Source organism: Lolium perenne, chromosome 4 (genome assembly GCF_019359855.2).
Source record: "Lolium perenne isolate Kyuss_39 chromosome 4, Kyuss_2.0, whole genome shotgun sequence".
Classification (NCBI taxonomy): domain Eukaryota; kingdom Viridiplantae; phylum Streptophyta; class Magnoliopsida; order Poales; family Poaceae; genus Lolium; species Lolium perenne.
The window spans coordinates 389,770,628-389,794,576 of NC_067247.2; positions in this window are offsets into that span (position 1 = coordinate 389,770,628).

The window sequence follows — 23,949 nt, forward strand, 5'->3', positions numbered from 1 at the left end:
AAAAAAGAGAATTGCTATGTCTTCCTCATCGGGCTATGTTGCGATCCTGATTTCGCTGCCTTCATGCGTGTTCACATGCGCGGTTTTCGTCTTTGGGGTGTGCTCTCTGGCGCAAATTATCCTGATTTCGCTGCCTTCATGCGTGTTCACATGCGCGGTCTTCGTCTTTGGGGTGTGCTCTCTGGCGAGGTCTCCTGTCCGCCGCTACCCGTTGCTCCTACGGTGCCTGTTGCACCGCCACCTGTTGCCCTTTCCCCTGATGCTACTCAGGCGGATAAGGATGCAGCCAAGAGTGCTGATGACACTGCTCTGGCTGATTATGACCGGAAGGTCCAGGACCACTCTACTGCAGTTGCGACTTACCGGCTGGATCTAACTGAGTACACTCAGTGGATAGATGAGGATGCTCGTGCTGCTTCTATTGTCACCTCCAGTGTTCTGCCTCAGTATGCTGCTGAGTTTATGGGTCTTCCCACCGCTGCTGCTCAGTGGGCTTTTCTTCGTCAGCGTTATCAGCCGTCTGGGGATGCTCTTTATCTGTCTGTGGTCCGCCAGGAGCATGCCCTTCAGCAGGGTGATTCTACTATTGATGAGTTCTACACTCAGAGTGCTGCTATTTAGCGTCAGCTTGATTCTCTCCGTACAACTGTGTGTGCCACCTGTCCCTGATGTCTGACTGTGCGCGCGGATCTGGAGTTTCAGCGCGTTTTTGAGTTCTTGTCGCGGCTCCGCAAGGATTTTGAGCCGCGCCGTGCCCAGCTGCTTGCCCGTGGTCGTGTTCCGCTCTCTGGGTACTTGCTGAGCTTCGTGCTGAGGAGACTCGTCTTCGTGGTGCTGGTCTTCTTGAGATTCCCTCTGTCCTTGCTGCTCGTGGCCCTCCTGTGCCGTCTGCTCGTGGACCTGCTATGCCACCGGCATCGTTGCGGTCTCCGGCACAGCTGATACTCCCTACTCCTCCATTCCAGGGCCAGCGTCAGCCCCAGCAGCCTCGTGGTTCAACATCACCTCCCTGCACCTACTGTGGCAGGACTAGCCACACTATCTCTATTTGCTGGCAGAGGGATCCCAGCTTACGTCTGCCGCAGCATACTCGTCGTCCGGCTGGATCTTCAGGATCTTCTGTTGTTGCTCTCTCTGATCAGGACATTATCCGTGGTCTTCGTGGTATGCTCGCTGGTACAGGCTCTTCCTCGACGGGTACTGTTGGTTCTGTGCCTAGCTCTTCTGGCACCGCGCGACCACCACCTTCCACACAGTCAGGTACGTCATCCCCGTGGTATCTGGAGCTTCTTTTCATATGACCTCTGCGTCTTCTATTCTTTCTGCTCTTCGCTCTCTTGTTTCTCCTGTTCGTGTTATCACGGCTGATGGTACCTCTCTTCCTGTTTCAAGTCGAGGCACCCTTTCTACTACCTCTTTCTCTGTTCTTGATGTTTCTCATGTTCTTAGTCTTAAGATGAACCTGTTTTCTGCTAGTCAGCTTACTGATTCTGGTTGTCGCGTCATTCTTGACGCTGATTCTTGTGCTGTTCAGGACCGCCGTACACATGCCCTGGTTGAAGCTGGCCCTCGCAGCCTTGAGTCCCCGGGGCTCTGGGAGTTAGACTGGCTTCGCCTTCCTTCTGCTGACACTTCATCTGCCAGTTCTTCTGCGGTTGCTGCATCTGTCACTGGATCTTTTCAGCAGTGGCATCATCGGCTGGGTCACCTCTGTGGCTCCCGTTTATCGTCTTTAGTTCGTCGTGGTCTTCTGGGGTCTGTCTCAGGAGATGTGTCTATGCATTCGTGTCAGGGTTGTAGGTTAGGCAAACAGATTCAGCTTCCCTATCCTACTAGTGTGTCTGTATCTCAGCGACCTTTTGATTTAGTTCATTCGGATGTTTGGGGTCCGGCTCCCTTTCCTTCGAAAGAGGGTCATCGATACTATATTTTGTTTATTGATGATTTTTCGCGATACACCTGGTTGTTTCTTATGCACTCTCGCAGTGAGGTGCTCTCTATTTATCAGCGTTTTGCAGCCATGGTTCGTACTCAGTATTCCACGCCTATTCGTGTGTTTCGTGCTGATTCTGCAGGAGAGTATATATCCCAGCACCTGCGTGGTGTTCTTGCTGAGCAGGGCACCCTTGCCCAGTTCTCGTGTCCCGCGCCCATGCTCAAAATGGTGTCGCCGAGCGTAAGCATCATCATATTCTTGAGACTACCCGTGCTATGATGATTGCTTCCTCTCTTCTGCCGCATTTCTGGGCTGAGGCTGTCGCTACGTCGACTTACCTCATTAACATTCAGCCTTCTGCTGCCCTTCAAGGTGGCATTCCTCTCGAGCGTCTTTCTGGTAGCTCTCCAGATTACTCGACTCTTCGTTTATTTGATTGTGTTTGCTATGTTCTTCTCACTCCTCGCGTACGCACCAAACTAACTGCTCAGTCAATTGAGTGTGTTTTTCTCGGCTACAGTGATGAGCATAAGGGCTATCGCTGTTGGGACCCTGTTGGTCGTCGGATGCGCATCTCTCATGATGTCACGTTTGATGAGACGCGTCCCATCTATCCTCGTCCCACCTCGGGTACTTACCCGGTGGATGATATCTCTTTTCTTCTTTTTCCGGATGCACCCCTTGCTGTCCCTCCTCCTCTCCCTCCTACTTCTGATGCGCCCCTTTGGCGTCATCCTCTCGTTTGTCTAGTCCACCTAGTACTCCTCGTTCTCCGGCTTCGGATCCTTCTGATGATGTCCCTTCTTCCTCTTCTTCTGATGAGTTGTCTTCTGCCGTTGAGCTTCCTCCTTCATGACCTATTCATCAGCGTCGTGCTCCAGTTCGTTACTCTCCTAGTCAGTATGGTCTCTCTGTTGTTTCCGAGCCGACTTCTTATCAAGATGCCGAGCATCATCCTGAATGGCAGCTTGCCATGGTTGAGGAGATCGCTGCGCTTGAGCGCACTAGCACTTGGGATCTTGTTTCTCCTCCTTCTGGTGTTTGTCCTATCACGTGTAAGTGGGTCTATAAAATTAAGACTCGCTCTAATGGATCTCTTGAGCGCTATAAAGCGTGTCTCGTGGCTCGTGGCTTTCAACAGGAGCACGGTCGTGACTATGATGAGACTTTTGCCCCTGTGGCTCATATGACTACTGTAGGATAACGTTGCATAGAAAATAAAAATTTTCCTACCGCGAACACGCAATCCAAGCCAAGATGCAATCTAGAAGACGGTAGCAACGAGGAGGTATCGAGTCTCACCCTTGAAGAGATTCCAAAGCCTACAAGATGAGGCTCTTGTTGCTGCGGTAGACGTTCACTTGCCGCTTGCAAAAGCGCGCAGAAGATCTTGATCACGATCGGTTCCGGCGCCACGAACGGGCAGCACCTCCGTACTCGGTCACACGTTCGGTTGTTGATGAAGACGACGTCCACCTCCCCGTTCCAGCGGGCAGCGGAAGTAGTAGCTCCTCTTGAATCCGACAGCACGACGGCGTGGTGTCGGTGGTGGTGGAGAAGTCCGGCGGAGCTTCGCTAAGCGTGCGGGAAGTGGAGGAGCGGGGCGGCTAGGGTTTGGGGAGAGGGGGGCGCCGGCCACTATGGGGTGCGGCCACCTTGGTGGTGTTTGAGGTGGCCGGCCCCCTCCCCCTTGGCCCTCATTATATAGGTGGAACCTCAAGAGTTGGTCTCCAAGTCTTCGAATAAGACCTGAACCAAAAACCTTCCATATGGAGGGGAAACCTAGCCAAGCTAGGACTCCCACTAGAGGTGGGAGTTCCACCTCCCATATGGGGGGGTGGCCGGCCCCCTAAGGGGGAGTCCACTAGGGACTCCACCCCCACTAGGGTTGGCCGGCCATGGAGGTGGAGTCCCATGTGGACTCCACCTTCCTTGGTGGTTTCTTTCGGACTTTTCTAGAACCTTCTAGAACCTTCCATAGAACCTTCCGCGACATTTTAATTCACATAAAATGACATCCTATATATGAGTCTTATTCTCCGGACCATTCCGGAACTCCTCGTGATGTCCGGGGTCTCATCCGGGACTCCGAACAAATATTCGAACTCCATTCCATATTCAAGTACTACCATTTCAACATCCAACTTTAAGTGTGTCACCCTACGGTTCGTGAACTATGCGGACATGGTTGAGTACTTGACATGGGCATACCCTTCGGGTACCCATTATTAGTATACCCGGCTCGGCCCAATATGGAGAAGACTCAATATGGAGAAGGCCCAACAAGGCAACCCGAAGAAGTAGTCGACTAGGACTCTTGTAAAACCCTAGGTTGGTTGCATATATAAAGCCAGCCAGGGCATCCAAAATAAGGAGGACAACATATAGACAGAATATAGACAACATAGCTCCGCCTACGGCGACACCCTGTAAACATACTTATGATCTTATACTGGATTGCTAGCAGCACGTAGGGATCCTCCACCGAGGGGACCCGAAGCTGGGTACGTCGTGTGCCTAATCTCGTCCCCGGAATCTCCATCGTCGCTCTTTCCCGAAACCCTAGTCTACAATACGTAGGCATTGCCGAGGTGATCCCTCGTCAGTACTCACTCCGACCAATAACCAATAGCGGGATCTGGAGATCCATAATGGCTCCCACATATTCAACGATGACTTTAGTGATCGAATGAACCATTCACATACAATACCAATTCCCTTTGTCACGCGATATTTTACTTGTCCGAGGTATGATCTTCGGTATCACTCTATACCTTGTTCAACCTCGTCTCCTGACAAGTACTCTTTACTCGTACCATGGTATGTGGTCTCTTATGAACTCATTCATATGCTTGCAAGACATTAGACGACATTCCACCGAGAGGGCCCAGAGTATATCTATCCGTCATCGGGATGGACAAATCCCACTGTTGATCCATATGCCTCAACTCATACTTTCCGGATACTTAATCCCACCTTTATAACCACCCATTTACGCAGTGGCGTTTGGTGTAATCAAAGTACCTTTCCGGTATAAGTGATTTACATGATCTCATGGTCATAAGGACTAGATAACTATGTATCGAAAGCTTATAGAAAATAACTTAATGACGAGATCTTATGCTATGCTTAATTGGGTGTGTCCATTATATCATTCATACAATGAAATAACCTTGTTATTAATAACATCCAATGTTCATGATTATGAAACTAATCATCCATTAATCAACAAGCTAGTTAAGAGGCATACTAGGGACTTCTTGTTGTCTACATATTACACATGTACTAATGTTTCGGTTAATACAATTATAGCATGATATATAAACATTTATCATAAACATAAATATATAAATAATAACCACTTTATTATTGCCTCTAGGGCATATCTCCTTCAGTCTCCCACTTGCACTAGAGTCAATAATCTAGTTTACATTTATAAAGATATAACACCTTGGCCTTTCGGTGTTTTATCATGTATTGGTCACGGGAAAGGTTTTTAGTCAATGGATCTGACACGCTCAGAAACGTATGTATTTTGTAATTCATTTGCGTCTCAACGCATCACTCATTTCCAAATGAGTCAGCATTAAATATGTTTGATCTTCTGGTGGAACCTTAATTCCGCTGTCTGAAATATGTCACTAATATTGTCACACACAATATAGCTTCAAAATTCTAACTCTGTCGGAACTACACCAAGTTCTCAAAGAACCTCTTGACTTTAACATCCTTTGTCATTTGTCAAAACAATGACATATTCTGCCTTCTTTTGTAGAATCCGTCACAATATTTAGAACTCTTCTAAATCTAGCATAGACAACTTCTAGCTCATTGTGCTACTTTTAAAAACAACACTTAGTCTAATTTGAGATTGAGATTTTTTTTTATATGTGACAAAACAAATATCGGTGTAATCACCTTACAGCGATTTGTTTGTCATTTCTCCATACAAAACTATATATATATCCTTGGTTCTTCTAAAGTACTCAAGGATATTCTTACTGTCGTCCAATGATCATCTTATGAATCATTCCGGTATATGCTCATAACATTTTAGAGCACAAGATATCTGATTTTGTACATATTATTCGTGATCTAAAATCACTCATGTGTTTTTACTCATCGAGTGTCAGATACACTCAAGTCTTGTTAAACCTTCACATGACAAGAACATTTTCTTAATATTTCTATATTGAACTATTTCAATATCCATTCTATGTACTTTGACTTAAACTTATTATGTGTTTCAATCTATCTTCATAGATCTTGACACTAAATATGTTTTAGTCCATATCCTTTCATTGAAGTTAATTTTCAATGAAACATTTTAATCAAGTATATAATTACATCATTTATAACCAACTATATGTCACCTACATAAAGTATTATAAATATGTCTTAGCGCTCCCACTTAATTTCTTGCAAATGCAAGCCTCTTCATCGTCTCTGATGAAATCAAAAACTCTTTGACTATTTCATCTGGTGAAGATTCCAACTCCGCGATACTTACTTCATCCAATTGAAGTTTGTATACCTATCTAGTATTCCACGGACCAGCAAAACTCTTGGTTGTATCTTGTATACACCTTTAATACACACTTCTGATAAGTAATGTATTTTGCCATCCTACTAACATATCTCATAAAGGAAATATGTAGTGATTACTAGAATAATCCATATAGACTTTAAGCATTGCTATGGAAGATCTAATCTTGTCGTAGTCAACTCTTTGAAATTTGTCGTAAACAACTTTTCGACAAATCAAGCTTCTTCAAGGATATTTCATCCAAGTCCATCAATTTTATAGATCCATTTACTTTCAAAAAATATTCATCTATCTTGGATTTCATGGCGTATAGCCATTTTAACGGAGTCAGGGCCCATCATAACTTCTTTGTTTGTAGTTGGTTTATCATTGTTCAAAATCAATCCTTTGTCTACAAATCATTTATTTGATCACAAAGTAAACCATACCTACAAGGTTCAATATGTACCTTGATCTCCATGGCTAAAACACTTTGTAGTCATGGGAGCCATGATCGTCGTGGCCGCTTCCGAAACCAATTCCGATGCTGCGCTACTCTGATCATTATGCTCAGGTTCATAAACCTTATCAAATTATATTGTCCTCCTACTCAAATACTTCACTAGAAACAATTTCTTGGAAATAAGAAACATTGACAAACACTTTTGTCTTTGTCTCCATAGTGGGAAGAATTCCCAATCAATTCTCTGGGATAACCAACAAAGACATTCATCCGATTTTGGTTGTTTAACTTTTAGACCAAAATTTAAAGAAAGGACTATTAGGGTTTATACCCATGCCATAACTCGTATGGTGTCATTTCTACGGATCATGATGATGCTCTATTTAGTGTAAAAGCGGTAGTCACTAAAGCATAATCCACAAAAATATAATGGCGTCATAATATTTTATCTCATCATTAATCCAACAAGGCTTGGATACATCTCTCGGATACTATATCATCATTATGATGCTCCAAGAAATGTGAGTTGTAGAACAATTTCATGACTCTCTTAGATGTTCGCTAAAACTCATAATTCAAATATTTTCACCATGATCCAATCAAAGATATTTGACTTTTCTATTACGATGATTTCCACTTCATGCTGAAATTTATTTGAATCCATTCAAATGTTTCAAACTTCTTCCTTATTGAATATATCCACATATATATACTCAATTCATTCTTGAAAGTTTTCATGAAGTAGAATAATCTCCCGCACACAACTATGCCCAGTGAACCACATACATCATCATGTATTTTTCACTAAGTTAGTTGCCCGTTCAACTCTTGGCCTATGAACGGCATTTTAATCATTCTCTTTAGAAAAGATTTGCAAGCGCCAAATGATTCAAAAATCAAATGACTCCAAAATCCATTTGCATGGAGTTCCTTCATGCGTTCCTTTCTAACATGACCTAAATGGCGGTTCCACAAATAAGTGGAATTCAAATCATTTGCCTTATGGCATTTTAGCGTCAGTGTTATGTATGTGTGTTTCACCATTAAGATTTATAATAACTTATCCATCATATATGGAGTAATGTCATAATTTGAACAACTCATTGTTTTCATTTGACCAGAGCAAAATAACAATTATTAAGTTCTTTATTATAAATTCTAAGGGCTAGATAGAATGCCAACGACGAACATAATAACACTTTATTTTGTTCCAGACGTGCATTCCTATCATATTCCTTGTCAGTCACTTAGGCCATTGTATTCTTGTATTGCGTTGTTTTGTATGACACTTCATACCAACCAATATGGTACTAATACCCAAGAATTTCATTGTGTGACCTAACTAGGAATACAACCATAACATGTATATCATTTATATACACCTGAGCTAGACTTTCTAGTCTTTTCTTTCTTTCTGCCAAAATATCTTTTGCAGTTTCTCTTTTAGCTTTCCTCATTATTCAGAAAAACACTTCAACATCATTAACTTCTAGGTTTGTTGGTCAAATACCAATAACCTTGAGGTTCTTACTTTGAAGTTGATCATCATATGACAAGTGTTCCAGATTTCACTATTAGTAACTTTGTAATATGATGAACAATTTCACTCATAATTTTATCCATCATATCATGAAGACTTTCCGAGACCATGTATGTACATGCTAGGCTCGTAAAGTTTTAACCTTGGTATTTGCATGTGCAAATCTAGCTTGCACCCGTTGTATGCACTCGTAGAATCTATCACACCTGATCATCACGTGATGCTTCGAAACGACGAGTCTTAATAACGGTGCATATTAAGGATGGTCACTTCATGGATATGCGAATATTGTTAGTGCCCCAATAGTTGGAGGATTGTGACGCCTTGCGTCTTCAACCTTCGTACATTCCCATAAAACTTATGAGTTTATGTAGTCTCACCAAAATATATTCTATCATCTTGCAATAAGGTCTTAGATATCACATATATCTCATACCTTGATTATTTCTGAAAACTAAATTTTCAGCTCCTTACTTTTCAAACAGATTTGAACTTCAAGTTTTACGGAGACAAGATAACTTTAGGTACTAATTGAAACCATAGCTCTTTGAATCAACAATGTGAGGTTTACTAAAAGTTTGCAATAGGACTTAATTAATTCTTGATTCTTTAACAATACGGTACCAATCCGTAAAGTTTCTTGTCAGATTTTAACAGTATTTCTATCTCAATAACAAGACTAGCGCATGGTAGAAAACGGATGCCAATACTACAAAATTAATTCAAAATACTACTCAGACTATGTTTATGATAATTAGTTCATGTTTTAATCTAATTACTAATAAACTCCCACTTAATACAACATCCCTCATAGTTGTTAAGTGGTACACAATCCACATCCACTACACCAAAACCGATCATCACGTGAGATGATGTAGCTTCAATGGTGAACATCAACATGTTGATCATATCATCCATATGACTCGTGTTCAACCTTTCGGTTTCCGTTGTCCCGAGGCCATGTCTGTACATGCTAGGCTCGTCAAGCAAACCCAAGTATTCCGCGTGTGCAACATGTCTTACACCCGTTGTATGTGAATCGTTGAATCTATCACATCCGATCATCACGAGATGCTTCGAAACGACGAACTGTTACAACGGTGCATACGAGGGGAGAACACTTTATTATCTTGATATTAATGTGAGGGATCATCTTATAATGCTACCATCGCGATCTAAGCAAAATAAGATGCATAAAGGATTAACATCACATGCAGTTCATATGTGATATGATATGGCCCTTTTGTCTTTGCGCCTTTGATCTTCATCTCCAAAGCACGGACATGATCTCCATCATCTTCGGGCATGATCTCCATCATCGTTGGCGTAGCGTCAAGGTCCATGGCGCCGTCTTCATGGTTGTTCACCTCATGTAGCAACTATTACAACTATTTTGAAATACTATTCAACATGAAAATTAAAGACAACCATAAGGCTCCTGCCGGTTGCCATAATACAATAATGATCATCTCATACATATTCATCATCACATTATGGCCATATCACATCACCAAACCCTGCAAAAACAAGTTAGACGTCTCTAATTTGGTTTGCATATTTTACGTGGTTTAGGGTTTTCGAGAGGGATCTAATCTACCTACGAACATGAACCACAACGGTGATACTAATGTTGTCAATAGAAGAGTAAATTGAATCTTCACTATAGTAGGAGAGACAGACACCCGCAAAGCCTCTTATGCAATACAAGTTGCATGTCGAACGAGGAACAAGTCTCATGAACGCGGTCATGTAAAGTTAGTCCGGGCCGCTTCATCCCACTATGCCACAAAGATGCAAAGTACTCAAACTAAAGATAACAAGAGCATCAACGCCCACAAAACCATTGTGTTCTACTCGTGCAACCATCTATGCATAGACACGGCTCTGATACCACTGTAGGATAACGTTGCATAGAAAAAAAAAATTCCTACCGCGAACACGCAATCCAAGCCAAGATGCAATCTAGAAGACGGTAGCAACGAGGAGGTATCGAGTCTCACCCTTGAAGAGATTCCAAAGCCTACAAGATGAGGCTCTTGTTGCTGCGGTAGACGTTCACTTGCCGCTTGCAAAAGCGCGTAGAAGATCTTGATCACGATCGGTTCCGGCGCCACGAACGGGCAGCACCTCCGTACTCGGTCACACGTTCGGTTGTTGATGAAGACGACGTCCACCTCCCCGTTCCAGCGGGAAGCAGAAGTAGTAGCTCCTCTTGAATCCGACAGCACGACGGCATGGTGTCAGTGGTGGTGGAGAAGTCCGGCGGAGCTTCGCTAAGCGTGCGGGAAGTGGAGGAGCGGGGCGGCTAGGGTTTGGGGAGAGGGGGGCGCCGGCCACTATGGGGTGCGGCCACCTTGGTGGTGTTTGAGGTGGCCGGCCCCCTCCCCCTTGGCCCTCATTATATAGGTGGAACCTCAAGAGTTGGTCTCCAAGTCTTCGAATAAGACCTGAACCAAAAACCTTCCATATGGAGGGGAAACCTAGCCAAGCTAGGACTCCCACTAGAGGTGGGAGTTCCACCTCCCATATGGGGGGGTGGCCGGCCCCCTAAGGGGGAGTCCACTTGGGACTCCACCCCCACTAGGGTTGGCCGGCCATGGAGGTGGAGTCCCATGTGGACTCCACCTTCCTTGGTGGTTTCTTCCGGACTTTTCTAGAACCTTCTAGAACCTTCCATAGAACCTTCCGTGACATTTTAATTCACATAAAATGACATCCTATATATGAATCTTATTCTCCGGACCATTCCGGAACTCCTCGTGATGTCCGGGATCTCATCCGGGACTCCGAACAAATATTCGAACTCCATTCCATATTCAAGTACTACCATTTCAACATCCAACTTTAAGTGTGCCACCCTACGGTTCGTGAACTACGCGGACATGGTTGAGTACTCACTCCGACCAATAACCAATAGCGGGATCTGGAGATCCATAATGGCTCCCACATATTCAACGATGACTTTAGTGATCGAATGAACCATTCACATACAATACCAATTCCCTTTGTCACGCGATATTTTACTTGTCCGAGGTTTGATCTTCGGTATCACTCTATACCTTGTTCAACCTCGTCTCCTGACAAGTAATCTTTACTCGTACCATGGTATGTGGTCTCTTATGAACTCATTCATATGCTTGCAAGACATTAGACGACATTCCACCGAGAGGGCCCAGAGTATATCTATCCGTCATCGGGATGGACAAATCCCACTGTTGATCCATATGCCTCAACTCATACTTTCCGGATACTTAATCCCACCTTTATAACCACCCATTTACACAGTGGCGTTTGGTGTAATCAAAGTACCTTTCCGGTATAAGTGATTTACATGATCTCATGGTCATAAGGACTAGGTAACTATGTATCGAAAGCTTATGGCAAATAACTTAATGACGAGATCTTATGCTATGCTTAATTGGGTGTGTCCATTATATCATTCATACAATGACATAACCTTGTTATTAATAACATCCAATGTTCATGATTATGAAACTAATCATCCATTAATCAACAAGCTAGTTAAGAGGCATACTAGGGACTTCTTGTTGTCTACATATTACACATGTACTAATGTTTCGGTTAATACAATTATAGCATGATATATAAACATTTATCATAAACATAAAGATATAAATAATAACCACTTTATTATTGCCTCTAGGGCATATTTCCTTCAGTGTGCGTACCCTTCTCGATGTTGCTTCTGTTTGCCACTGGTCTGTCTCCTAGCTTGATGTTCAAAATGCTTTTCTTAATAGCGAGTTGAGTGAGGAGGTTTACATGCAGCCTCCTCCTGGGTATTCTGTTTCTGATGGGATGGTTTGTCGTCTTCGACGTTCTCTCTATGGTCTCAAACATGCCCCTCGTGCCTGGTTTGAGCGCTTCGCCTCTGTGGTGACTGTTGTTGGTTTCTCTCCTAGTCTTCATGATCCAGCACTTTTCGTTCACACTTCTCCTCGTGGACGTACTCTTTTTATTCTCTATGTTGATGATATGATCATTACTGGTGATGATCCTGAGTATATTGCCTTTGTTAAGGCTCGTCTTCGCGATCAGTTTCTTATGACTGATCTTGGTCCTCTTCGCTATTTTCTTGGCATTGAGGTTTCCTCCACTTCTGATGGCTTTTCTATCTCTCAGGAAAAGTACATTCAGGATCTTCTTGCTCGTGCTGCTCTTGGGGATGAGCGCACGGTTGCTACTCCTATGGAGCTTAATGTTAAGCTTCGTCCTACTGATGGTGATCCTCTTCCTGATCCCACCCGTTCTCGCCATCTTGTTGGGAGTCTTGTTTATCTTGCTGTTACTCGTTCTGATATTTCTTATCCTGTTCATATTCTGAGTCAGTTTGTCTCAGCTCTTACCACTGTTCACTATAGTCATCTCCTTCGTGTTCTTCGTTACCTTCGTGGCACGATCACTCATCGCCTTTTCTTTCCCTGTTCCAGCTCTCTCCAGCTCTAGTGCTACTCGGATGCTACGTGGGCGAGTGATCCTACGGATCGTCGTTCACTTTCTGCTTACTGTGTGTTTCTTGGTGGTTCGCTTGTTGCTTGGAAGATGAAGAAACAGGTAGCAGTTTCACGTTCGAGTGTTGAGGCTGAGTTGCGGGCTATGGCTTTGTTGATTGTTGAGGTGACTTGGTTACGGTGGTTGCTTGCTGTCGTTGCCTAATCGACGGTACCCCGGAGGAGGGATCCTCACGAGGGGGAGAAGAAGTAGGGGCCATAGGGCGGAGTGCTCTCGGGACGGTGGTACGCGAGTTACCCAGCTTCGGAACACCTGCACGATGACAGGGCCTACTGCTGCTTGTCTGGAATTATCTGGGCGCTTTCGCGTTGTTACAATGAGTTGTGGTTGTGAACGTGCCTCTAGGGCTCCCGGGATCCGGCTTATAAAGGCGCACGGATCTAGGGTTTACACGGAGAGTCCTAGCCGGAATACAAGTTGCCTAACTACGGTACAAAGCCTTGCCGTGTACGTCAAGGATCCGCCTTCCTTCTAGGTCACGCTGGATCCGGATACTTCATGGGCCTTCACGGATCCGGCCTCCTTCGTAGGTCGGTTAGGATCCGGCTCCTCGTTCCTGGGCTGGACTTCATCCTTCATGATCTACAAGAATGGGCCGCCCGATGGGCCACATGCCTCACCACCAACTATGGGCCACCCGGGCTTGCCGGATCTAGGCCATGCCGTTGATATACCCATAAAGTATACCCACAACAGTAGCCCCCGAAGTTCTCCGAGATTCATCATTCCTCCGACTCCATACAGCTCGGAAACGAAGAGAATCTTGAAGAGCTTCAAAACTTCTTACTTGATTCCGGGTTCACTCCTCCGGAAATCCTTCATCTTCAGATCATGCACAACAACGGAAAGTCCACTTTTCCCGCGCACAACTTCCTCATTTCCCGCGCTAAATTTTCGCAGATGCGAATCTTTAGCCGGAAATTTCGGGAGTGCTTGGTTAAGTTACCTCCTCGTCGTTTTACCGCACTTGACCTAAAACACGTGTCATGCATCCAACGGTGCAACCGTTCCGTTTCCACCGTCGGATCCGGATCCCGAATCTCCGCGCGCGGCCTATAAATACCCCGCGGCCTGGTAAAATTCATTCTTTCACCTCTCCTCACCACTTCGTCTTCCTCCTCGCGCCGCGCCGCCCGACGGATCTCGATTCCGGCGATCTTCGCCACGGTGAGCTTCACGCGCCGCCAAACCAAGACCCCGCTCGCGCCAAGATTCCTGCGGTTGAACGGGAATTTCCCTCCGCCGCCGATTCGTGGTCTCGCGGGTCGGTTTTCTTCAAGTCCGGCAACCCCATCTTCACCGGAGCTCCGTCGAGCCACCGCGCCGTTAGCGGTAAGTGCACCGGCCTCGTAGAAGATAGACTTAGACTTAGTGTAGAAGATAGACTTAGGTGATCCGGGTTCTCAAACACTTTGTATGGGTGCAGCCGGAAGCATGCCACTCGATTCTTCGCATTGTACTGGTAGCTCTCCGAGTAGCCCGGATCCCAATCAAATAGAACCCATATGCCCGGATCCCATATCATTCCTGCCACCATATGTTTCCGACATTAGACTAGCTCAACCTTTTTCCGCATCTTCCAGCACCGCTCCAAGCCGGATCCCTTCCCTCCAAGAGCTCCAAGAAGAACTCGAGGGACAAGCTCGGATGGCAGCAAAGGTGCAAGAGGCGGAAATCAAGAGGGCGTCCAAAGCCCGGATCCGCGAAGGAGAGCGGGGTCAGTGGTGGCCTTGCGCAACTACCGACGTGGAGCTTAGAGAGCTCCAGAACGAGGGCATGATCTCCACACATTGGAGTTTCACTCGTGATTCCGACGTCCCCAAGCCAGAAGCCGGAGAAATTGTTATGACCAAGGCTTGGGTGGAACGCGGACTCTCACTTCCCTGTTCGGAGTTTTTTCTCTCCGTCCTCAACACATACGGGCTTCAGCCTCACAACATCTGCCCAAATTCATATCTCCTCCTGTCCAACTTCGTGACTCTCTGCGAAGGGCATCTTGGGATCCAGCCAGATGTCAAGTTATGGCAATTCTTTTTCCGGGTGAAGAAGGAAACCAAGGACAAAGCAATGGTGAACTGCGGAAGCATGACGTTTATGCTCCGCCCTAGCCGCATGTACCCTCCTCACGACTCGCACGAATCCGTCCGGTACTGGAACGCCGGATGGTTCTATGAGAAGAATGCTTCAGTTCCGGATGTTCATGAAGGTCTGCCCCAGTTTGTCAACGAACCTCCGGAAGAGCTTGCAAGCTGGAGCTTCGTCCCTTCGCTCGCCCAGACCCCTATCCTGGAGAAGGCTGCGCGGAGAATCTCCTGGCTAGTCCACGACGGACTGACCGGAGCCCAGCTCACTCTTAGCTGGTTCTCCCGGAGAATCCAGCCTCTACGCTACAATGCGCGCCTGATGTGCGCTTATACCGGGGCGGACGATCTTCTCCGGGTTACACGCCACGATCTTCCGGCTGACTCTCTGAAGAGAAGGTTCAAGACGCTGGTGAAGATTCCGAGGGGCCAACAGGTCCCGGAACTGATCAAGGATATATACACGAACGACCAATGTCCTCCGGTAAGCTTTGTTCTTTTCGTTGCTTCAAACTTCGCAAGTTTTTTGATGTTATCTCTAACTCTTGTTCATTTCCTTCCAGCTCAACACTTTGGCGGAGGAAAACTTCCGCACCATTCTTCGTGTCCCCGTCAGTGGCGACGCGGCGGAGGAGGCCCCGGAAGACGACGAGGAAGAAGAGGAACAGGCGCCCCGCAAGGCGGCCCCTCGACCTACAAAGCATCCCCGCGCCAAGGCTTCCGGCACTGAAGCTGGAACTAGCGGCGAGGCCTCCGCCAAGAAGCCCAAGACGACAAAACCACCTCCGCTAGACTCAAGGAAAGCGGAGCATGCGCGCCTAAGGATGCTCTCAACGGCTGGCCAGCGCATGCGCCCCATCATCCCCGGCGCCCCGTAAGTTTCCGAACATGATGCAACTTTATCTTGGCAAAAATATCTTTGGTCTAAACCCTTTCACTTGTTTGCAGGAATCTGAATACCACTGCCACACGGACCACCAGCCAGGAGCCCATCACGAAATATATGAAAAAATCTCCGGCTGTTGGTCCTTCTACTCCAGTTCCGCCGAGTGCCTCCCACACAACTCATCAACCATCTCCCCTCAAAGCTGATCCATCTCCCCCTCCTGCCGCAAATACTCCACCGGAAATAATTCCGGTTAGCAGCGAGCATGCGGGCGGAGAAGATCCTAAGGCCAAGGGCCCTGCCCAAGAAGACGCGGAAGCACAAGGCCAAGGAGAGGCTGAAGTCACTTCTTCCGAGAAGGCTGGAGAGGGCGCTGGCGACATGGTCGTTTTTCCGAAGAACTTTGGAGATCCGGCTGACACCACTTCCACCCCCAAGGCGTATGCCACCAAGTTTTTCAACAAGCTGTCCGAGGCGGAGAAGTGGGAACTTGAACAAGACCTGCTCAACGCCATGCTGAACAACGCCTGCGTGAAACCTCGACCGCAGGACATCGGAAATCCAAGACTTCAAGAAGAACGTCGGCCGCTTCTTCGACCAGCTCATTTGCAAGCAAAAGGTACTCCCGTAGTCCCCAAGCATGTAGGCGGAAACTCAAAAAGTAGTTAGCGCTTAGATGCTTAGAGAAAGATTACTTCCGGGAGATTACTAAATTGGATCAGTAGCCCCCAAGCATTATGGCGGAAACGTTCCGGCAATGATGCTTTGGAGAAAACCACTTTACATGCGGAATTTTTACTCCTGCTCTGTCTATGTTTTACAGGAACAGCAGGTGCTGCACTATGAGCTGCACAAGAACATTGCGCTTCAGCGCCGCGTTACTCTGAATCAGGCGGAAAATATCCGGACTCTGAAGGATGAGAATGCGGAACTGACCAAGCAACTGGCGGACGCCCAAGGTTGGTTTCCGCCTTCTTCGTCACTAGTCATATTCCGACTTAGAACTTTGTTGTTAACTTACGTTTATTATAGGCGCATCCTCTTCCCTTGCTACAGCCTCATCTGAACTTGAGAACCTGCGCTCCTCGTACCAAGATTTGGAAACGAAATTAAAGGAGGCGGAACTAAAGAGGGAGCAGGCCGAGAAGCAGCTAGCGGAGAAAAACTCCGAACATATCAGGGAAAAGGGCGAGCTGTTGCTGAAGAAAAATGCTGACAGCAAAACCATCAAGAGGCAGCAGAAAGAGCTCAATGGTCTCCGGAAATATATGGAGACCGCGGAGCATCACTGGGACATGCTCAACGAGAACATCTTGGGTACGATACTGAAACCTTGCCCAAATGTTTTCTCTGACTTTTTACTTTGCGCTCAAACTGCATACTTATATCCTGATTATCTTTACGCAGAGCCGCTTGGATATCCGGAGCAGCGCCGAATTTGTTCCCCGGGACGACCTTCTTCAACTCGCAGGCGACGATTGCAAAGATCTCATCTCCGCCTCCCGCAAGATATGCTACAACTTATCCATCAAGAGGAGTCGCACATGCAATGTTCACAAGCTTGTTGGAAAGATGGATGTTCTGCCGGAGCTGGTGACGGATCTGCAAGCATCATCAGCCCGAGGCGCAGCTGCAATGGCCTTGACCATGTGCCTAGCACATAATCCGGGTCTTGATCTTGATCAAGTGACCACGGGCGTTCCTCCGGATGCGGATGTCGGTAGCCGCTTTGGATGCAGTGAGCGGCTACGACACCCGTATCGCGCGCAGGATCCGGCATGATGAATTCTACGACAAGGTCGTTCTTCCCACCGACGAGCCCTTGGAAGAGGAACTTCAGAAAGAGCTCGCCGCGAAGGCGCGACCTGCGGAATCCGGGACCCAATACACCTGGACCAGCTCCAAGGACGCTCCCCAAGAGGAACCCAAGACCAGCACTGCTGCTTCTGAAGAAGAAGAAAGTGATGAAGACGTGTCTTCTCCGGCCGAAGACCCCGAGAAGAAAGACTCAGAGGGCAAGACTTCTCCGGCCAAGGGGGGGTGAAAACTTTTATTCCTGCGGGAGAGACAATGCATCATTTTGGCCCCAGCGAGGGTTTGTAATATAACTTTAAATTCTTAAGTATCTAGGGACGAAACAATTATGCATGGGCGGAAAACTTATCCTGCTATCCTTTTGAATTATTTGCATGTTTCGTTTTATGTCAGAAAGCAAGTGCTGACTTCATTGTTTTCCGGCTTATTCGCTTGACCTTCCGCGAGCCGGAAAACCTTAGCCGGAAATGCTCGCCGGCGGCGACGAAGCCCAATGGCAGTCCGTCCATAACCACGGAAACAAGCCCCCAGGCATAGGTGCCGGAAATCGCTACTAGGAATCCATGAGTTCGCAACAGATAACAACTTAATCAGAAAACTTAAGCTTACGTCTTAAAAGACGGTTTTGGAAATCACAACTTTCATACACGCCTAGGCGGAAATATCCAGCTCTGCGGTTTTAGTCGGAAAAACATACACGATCTAAAATGAACAAGTAAAGGAGGTAAAAGACTCAAAGAGTGAACCATAAGCTTTATTTCACTGATCATGTATAAGTATTACAGAGTTTGCAACTCGGAAAAAATATGCTAAGTGTAGAAAGGACGTAGCTGTGCGATGTTCCAAGGGCGATCTGTTTCATCGTAGATGTCATCCGGATCCTCACGCTTGCGTTTCCGGTGCCAGTTAGCAGGTCTATCCCTCAGCTCGCGGAAATCAACAAGGTAGTACGACCCGTTATGGAGCACTTTGCTAACGACGAAGGGGCCTTCCCATGGAGATTGCAGCTTATGGTCTTTCACCTGTCGAAGGCGGAGGACCAGGTCTCCGGCCATGAAGGAGCGATTCGAACTCGACGGCGTGATAACGTCGGAGCTTCTGCTGGTAGATGGCGGAGCGCTGGTCAGCTAGGTTCCGAGCTTCCTCAATCAGGTCCACAGATAGCTGTCTGGCCTCATCAGCTGTTTCTTCATTGTAGGCGGAAACTCGCGGTGAATCGTGGATGATGTCGGAGGGTAACACGGCTTCGGATCCGTATACCAGGAAAAAAGGGGTAAACCCTGTTGATCTGTTAGGGGTAGTTCGTAAACTCCACAAAACAGCTTCCACTCGTCAGCCCAAGCTCCAGCTGCTCGTCGCAGTGGTTCTTCAAGGCGTGGCTTAATTCCTGATAATATTAGACCGTTAGCCCTTTCAACCTGACCGTTAGATTGTGGATGAGCCACAGATGCAAGGTCCAGTCGAATTCCCATTGTGTCACAATAATCCCTCAACTCTCCTTGGGCGAAGTTTGTGCCATTATCTCGTGATTATCTTGTGCGGGATGCCGAATCTCATCACGAGGCTGCAGACGAATTTTAGTGCCGTAGCACCATCGGCTTTTCTCACCGGCTTTGCCTCGATCCACTTGCTGAATTTGTCAACAATGTAATTTAAGGTATTCAAAACCGCCAGGAGATGATCTTTTTAACTTACCAACCATATCGAGCCCCCAGACCGCAAATGGCCAGGTGATAGGTATGGTCTTCAGCTCTTGGGCTGGAGCGTTTGGTTGTGTAGCGTAGTACTGACAACCTCGGCAGGTTTTTACCAGCTTATCAGCATCTTCTTTAGGCGTGAGCGGTAGAATCCTAGCCGGAAAGCTTTGGCAACGAGGGATCTGGGAGCGGCGTGATGCCCGCAATCCCCTGCGTGGATCTCTCTGAGGATTTCAATGCCATCTTGATTGGAGACGCATTTGAGAAACACCCCCGCTGCACTTCGTTTGTAGAGCTGTCCATCAACAATTGTGTAGGTTCTCGCTCGTCTGACGATCTGTCGTGCGAGGACCTCGTCCTCTGGCAACTTCTGATCGATGAGGTAGTCCAGGAAGGGCTGTGTCCAAGCCGGAATGATAGCCATCACCTCCCTAGCCGGAGATACTGCCACCTCTGGACTTTCCGGGTTAGCGCCCTTAACCGAGGGTATCCGGAGATGCTCCAGGAAAATGCCGGGCGGAATTTGCTTCCTGCCGGAACCGAGCTTGGATAGCATGTCTGCCGCTGTGTTATCGTCTCTCCTGACGTATTTGACTTCGTATCCGAGGAAGCACTTGGCGATCTCATCAACTTCGTCTCTGTAGGCCGCCATGACGGAGTTTACGGCGTTCTGTGTTACGGCTACTTGTTGTTCCTACAGGTCGTAATCTACACACCATATGATGTGCTTGATCCCTATTTACTTAGCGATGAGCAGAACGTGTAGTTGAGCCTCGTATTCCGCCATGTTTATTGTAGCTTCGAAGTGGATCTGCGAACGCATCTGCCGGTTCTTCTCCGGTAGGGGATTTCAGGGTGACTCCGGCTCCTGAGCCTTGATGCTGCTTGGATCCGTCAAAGTGCATGACCCATGTCTCTGGTTCCGGCTCCAGACTTGCATCCGGAGCTTCTGTCCAATCTGCAACAAAATCTGCCAAGACTTGGGATTTAACCGCAGTCCTGGGCTTGTAAGCGATGTCGAAGGCGGATAATTCGATGCCCCATTTAGCCGTACGTCCTGTTGCGTCAGCGTTGTTGAGAATTGTTGACAGCGGAGCCTTGCTCACGGCCCCATTCTTGGATGCTCTTGGAAGTAATGCCTCAACTTCCGGCTGCCCAGGAATACTCCATAGGCTAGCTTCTGAAAGTGAGGGTATCTTTGTTTTGACTCCGTCAGCACCTCGCTAATGTAGTAGACAGGTCTTTGGACGTCATATTCATGACCTTCTTCCTTTCGCTCCACCACGATGACGAGGCTGATGACCTTGTTGGTAGCTGCCAGATAAAGGAGCATTGGCTCTGACTCTGCTGGAGCTGCCAAGATAGGTGGGGAGGTGAGTATTTCCTTCAACCCTCGAAGAGCTGCGTCAGCTGCATCGTCCCAGACGAATTTGTCTGTTTTCTTCAGCAGCTTGTACAGAGGTAGCGCCTTCTCGCCAAGACGGCTAACAAACCTACTGATTGCTGCGACGCAACCAGTTAGTCGTTGCACATCTTTGAGACAAGTTGGCCGTTTGATGCACAGGATTGCCTTGATCTTTTCCGGGTTAACCTCAATGCCTCTGTGAGAGACTATGAAGCCAAGGAGTTTTCCGGCTGGCACGCCAAAAACGCACTTCAGCGGATTCAACATCATCTTGTACTGCGGAGGTTGTCGAAGGTTTCGTGAGGTCGCTGATCAAGTCGGATCCTTTCCGGGTCATGACCGCGATGTCGTCGACGTAAGCGTGCACGTTCCGGCCGATTTGGTCCTTCAGGCACCGCTGCATCGTTCGTTGGTAGGTGGCACCTGCATTTTTCAAACCGAAAGGTATGGTAACATAGCAGTAAGTGCCAAACGGGGTAATGAATGAAGTCGCCTTTTGGTCGGATTCCTTCATCCAGATCTGATGATACCCGGAATACGCATCAAGAAAACACAGAAGTTCCGCCCCCGCCGTCGAATCAATGACTTGGTCAATGCGCGGCAAGGGGAACGGATCCTTCGGGCAATGCTTGTTCAAGCCGGAGTAATCGATGCACATTCTTAGTATTTCAGTGTCTTTTTTGGGTACAAGGACGGGATTCGCGACCCAATCGGTGTGGATAACTTCTATTACAAAACCTGCTTCTAGTAACTTTGCTAGTTCCATTCCTATGGCGCGGCGCTTCTTGTCTCCAAAGCGTCGCATAGCTTGCTTCACCGGTTTGGCCCCCGGATTTATGTTGAGGTAGTGCTCGGCGAGTTCCCTAGGTACTCCGGACATGTCGGAAGGTTGCCATGCGAAGATATCCATGTTAGCGCGGAGGAACTCGACGAGCGCGTCTTCCTATTTGGGGTCCATGTTGGCTCCGACCGAAACCTGCTTGGAAGAGTCGCCTGGTATGAGGTCGTGCTTCTTGGTTTCTATCGCGGCCTTGAAGGAGGTTTTCTGCTCGGAGATCTGCTTCTTGGTGGTCTGCATCTCAGTCGGATCCACCGCGGCTCTGTAGCCTTTCAGCTCTTCTCCAGATATCACAGACTCTGCGAAGGCGGCTTCGCCTAACTCACACTCATGAGCCTTTTTGTAGTCTCCGGATACGGTAATCATACCTTTAGGACCCGGAATCTTGAGCTTGTTGTAGATGTAGCACGCTCTTGCGTGGAACTTGTGGTAGGTGGGCCTGCCGAAGATGACGTGATAGGAGCTCTTGAAGGGCACAACTTCAAACGTGATCTTCTCTTGGCGGAAGTTATGAACATCGCCAAAAGCCACGGGAAGTGTTATGCTGCCGAGGGAATTCGCCTTCTTACCCGGAACCACGCCGTGAAACTCAGTGTTGCTGTGTTTAAGCTGTTCCTTGGTGAGGTTCATCCGTTCTAGAGTCTCCAGGTACATGATGTTCAGACTGGCCCCACCATCCATGAGGCACTTGGAGAAGTCGTACCCGTCTATGCGGGGACTTACAACAAAGGCGTAGCATTCTTTTGGCACAACGGCAGGGTGATCCTCCCTGTCAAATGTGCACGGGACTTCCGACCACCTGACATACTGCAGACAGCCCGGAATCGTGGCGTTCGATCCGGGTAGCTGACTTGGTAGCGCGGACTGTTGGGGTTCCGAGGAAAGTGTGGTAAGCCCCCACACTCTTTTTATCGAATGGGTTGGATTTTCCTGCGGATCCTGCCTTGGGATCCGGCGAGTTATCATCCTCATCCATCGCCTCGGAACTATCATCTTCTTTGTCCTTGTTCTTGCCCTTGCCACCTTTGCCGCGTGGGCGGTGCTTCCGGGCGCGCTTGTATCCTGCCTCCGGGTCGTTCTTTAGATCATTGACCCACTTGCAGTTGCGGTTGGTGTGAGTGGACTTCCCCGTAGCCGGATCCAGATGGGCCAGGCAGGGCATGTCTCTGTATTCCTCATAGGTTTGCGGGGCGCGGGATCCGCCAGCTGTGACCTCGGAGGTATGCTGTCGACCCTGCCGGCTCCGCCTCCGCGTCCGCGTCCTCTGCCGCCTCCTGAACCTCCGCGTTGAAACGCCATGGCGATCATCTCGGATCCGCCACTCTTCTGGTCATCAGGGTTCTTGCGCTTATGGCTGCTGCTGCTACCGTTGTCACGGTTCTTCTTTTGCTGATGCAGGGGGATTGCTGTGGCTGCGAGATCACCGCCTGCGTCGTCATCGGCGGCAGTGTGATCGCTGGCGATGGTGATCATGTCGTCCAACGTCAGTTGATTTGCATTGACCATGCAAGTTAGCTTGTGCTGTAGCAATCCTCCTCGCTGCAAGCCCCCAATGAAGGCGTGCATTGCTGTGCGGTTGTCGACGTTCTCGCACTCGTTTCTGCATGCCAACCATCGGGTGAGGAAATTCCTCGATGTTTCGCCCTTCTTACGGATACATGCCTGCAGGTCGCTTGTTGTGGCAGGTCTCTTGTAGGTGCCCCTGAAGTGTTTCTCGAAAGCGTTCTTCGTGTCGAACCAGCAAAAGATGGAATTCTTCTCGAGGTCGCTGAGCCAGATCTGGGCTGGACTACAAGGTACAGCTGAAGCATGCGGCAGGCGATGTTAGGGGTTCCTCCGGCGAAGGTTACTGCATTGTAGTAATCCTCAATCCAGGTATCCGGCCTTTCGGTGCCATCATAATGCTTCAGGTTTCCGGGCAGCTTGAGGTTCATCCTTGGCTTTGGTTCCTCTCGAATCATCCTCGCCAAAGCACTTCGGACCAATGTAGTCGGTTACGTATTCGTTGAGGCGATCCCGTGCGTCGCGTGAGCCGTGGCGAGGGACTTTGAGCGAGAGCGAGATCTTCGACCGTTGCCTCCGCCTCCACCTCCGCCTCCACCGCTAGGTGGTGGTGAGGGAGACCTGCGAGGTGGGCGGTGCGATTTCTTGCTTCCGCCTTCTGACTCTCCTCGGCCTTCCTGGTGCTGGCCCCGGCTCCTGTGGCTGCCTTCGCCCTGGCGTTGGCTGC